This window comes from Psittacula echo, assembly GCF_963264785.1.
Source record: "Psittacula echo genome assembly, chromosome: 12".
NCBI lineage: Eukaryota > Metazoa > Chordata > Aves > Psittaciformes > Psittacidae > Psittacula > Psittacula echo.
Window position 1 is genome coordinate 8,721,239 of NC_137747.1, and position 2,703 is coordinate 8,723,941.

At 59.3% G+C, this 2,703-nt stretch overlaps 1 pseudogene across 1 annotated transcript; it reads left to right on the plus strand.

Moving 5' to 3' along the window:
- The first annotated feature begins 670 nt into the window (after positions 1–670).
- Positions 671–2,059, plus strand: LOC308226440 (ammonium transporter Rh type B pseudogene; annotated as a pseudogene). Its single transcript has one exon. The product of its transcript is annotated as an ammonium transporter Rh type B pseudogene (transcript).
- The last annotated feature ends 644 nt before the right edge of the window (positions 2,060–2,703 follow it).

Sequence of the window (2,703 nt, forward strand, 5' to 3'; positions counted from 1 at the left end):
TTCTTTTTTTTTTTTTCCAGACATTTCACTGGCAAAAATGTCACTGAAGCAGCAACCCAGAAACCTGGGGGGAGCTGCTTGGCTGCTCTGCCCTTTGTTTTTCTCGCGCGCTGGGTTGTTAATGAATTTCCAGCCATTGAAACCAATGCAAACCTGTGAGAAAATGAGCGTTGGGGTCCTGAGATTGGAGCTCCCTAAGATCCAGGCAGCTGCTGGGCAAAGAAAACCGGCATCATCCAGTAGAGTGGAGTGGTGGTGACACCAGAGCTGTTCCGGGTGGGATGTGGCAGAGCCAGATTGGGAGTTGGGGATATCTGAGCTTCCAGCATTGCTCTGGGGGGTTCAGTGGTGTTATCCCTGTTGGCAGGTAGGGATGGGTCAAATGGGGTTCATGCCATGGTACCCACGTCCTTCTCCCCTCTCTGCTCCATGGCAGGTTTTTCTTGTTTCCCCTCAAAATCATCCACGTTTTATGGTGGCCAAACGAGAGCACGTGGGCAATTTATGGGCGCTGTGTTTGAAGAAGGGAAGGGGAAAATCTCCTCTTCTGGCACATAAAATCATATCTTTGGTTAAAAATTAACCATGGCCATAAAACCCCCAGTGTCGGAGTGAGTGGAGTTCACCCTGAGAGTGCTGCCGGTCACTGTCCCCTCCTGTCCATCCCAGGATGGCCACGACACCATCCACAAGCCCCCGCCGCCTCCTGCCGCTCTCCCTGGGGCTCTTCCAGGCTGCTCTGCTCCTCTTCTTCACCCTCTTCGTCACCTACGATGAGCCCTCAGCACATGCAGAAGATGCCAGCTCGGTGGCCAACCATCTCTACAGCATCTTCCCCTTCTTCCAGGACATCCAGGTGATGCTGGTGGTGGGGCTGGGGCTCTTACTGACCTTCCTGCCCCGCTATGGGCTCAGTGTCCTCACCCACAACTTCCTCCTGCTCAACTTCTCCATGCAATTGGCACTGCTGCTGCAGGGCTTGCTCCATCGCTTCCACCATGGCCAGGTCCACTTGGGCCTCCACAACATCCTCACTGCAGAGTTCGCTGCTGTGACAGTGCTCATCTCCATGGGGGCCATACTGGGGAGGACCAGCCCCTGCCAGCTCCTCGTCATGGCCACATGTGAAGTCCCCATCTACCTCACCAGCGAGTGGGCCATCATCACCTATCTGGGTGTCCTGGATGTGGGGGGCACCATCACCATCCACGTCTTCTCCTGCTATTTCGGCCTCGGTGTGTCCAGGGCTCTGTTCAGGGCAGCACAGCAGCCGGTGCACCCCAAGGAGACCCCAACACCCCGCTCCGACCTCATGTCCCTGGTTGGGATGCTCATCCTCTGGGTTTTCTGGCCCAGCTTTGTGGCTGTTCTCTGCCAACCGGGGGATGCTCAGCACCGCGCCATCCTCAACACCCTGCTGGCCATGAGCGCCAGCGCCGTGACCACCGTGGTGGCCTCCAGCCTGATGGAGAGGGATGGGAAGCTCAGCCCTGGCCACCTACAGAACGGCAGCCTGGCCGGTGGGGTGGCCATCGGTGCGGTGGCTGACGTGGCCATGGCACCAGGGGCTGCCCTTGCCTTGGGGAGCCTCTCAGCCATGATTTGCCTCCTTGGCTTCAGGTTCCTCACCCCTCTCCTGGTGAGGAAGCTCTCACTGCAGGACCAATGCGGCATCCACAACCTCCACGGCTTGCCCGGCATCCTTGGAGCCGCAGCCAGTGCCGTGGCCATCCTGGTGGTACCCGATGTCACCGCTGGGTACCACTTCTCCCCCATTGGAGGCAATGCCACCGAGGAGGCGGTGATGGGACAGTTCGGGGGCCGTGGGGCAGGCTGGCAGGCGCTGTGCCAGGCAATGGGGCTGGTGCTGGCTGTTGGCGGCTCGCTGCTCACCGGGCTGCTCACCGGTGCCGCGCTCCGGCTGCCCTGCCTGGCTCTGCCACCGCAGAGGCTCTGCTTCGATGACTTGCTGTATTTTAAGGTCCAGGAGGAGGCTGAGAGCACAGGGATGGGTGGCATCAGTGAGGAAGAGGCTCTGGCAATGAAGGAGCAGGTTTAGGCACGGGGGTGTGCTTGCAGATGAGGATTCGGCCCTTTCTGTCCCCAACACTGGCAAGGAGCTGCAGGCAGGAGATGCTGCCTGCTCCCAGCCCCTGCCCAGCTTCTGAGGATGCTGGTAGAGCCGGGACAGCACCATAGCACCAGTCCCTCCTCCATCATCCCACCCTGTGGCTGTGAACCCCCTCCTCTGCCCTGGCTGCTCCCAGGATCCATCCATTCCCAGCAACAACACACTCAGAGTGTTTCCCTCTGGATGGACGCTAACCTGGATGGCACCGCTGCAGGGCACCAGCACCGGCTGCTTCTCTCTCCATGAGCAGCCTCACCCATGGTGCCTTGTCCCAAAACTCAGCTGCGGGATGGAGGCTCAGCATCCACTGCCTGCAGAGTGGAAATGCAGCAGTGGGCTGAGATGGAATAAGATGAACCGGCCCCAGGGGAGGGGTTTTGCATGGATTTGATAACCTTTGATGGGCAATCGGCTCTCCAGGATATTTTGCCAAGGGAGGCACCAGCTTTTTCACCACCACTGCAGCAAACAGCGATGAGAATCCAGCCCCAGCACTGAGAGGAGCCTTGGAGAGAGCCAGGAGGCACCCACACCTCGCAGCACCCTCATCCCACCCCGAAGCTGGGGCTGGG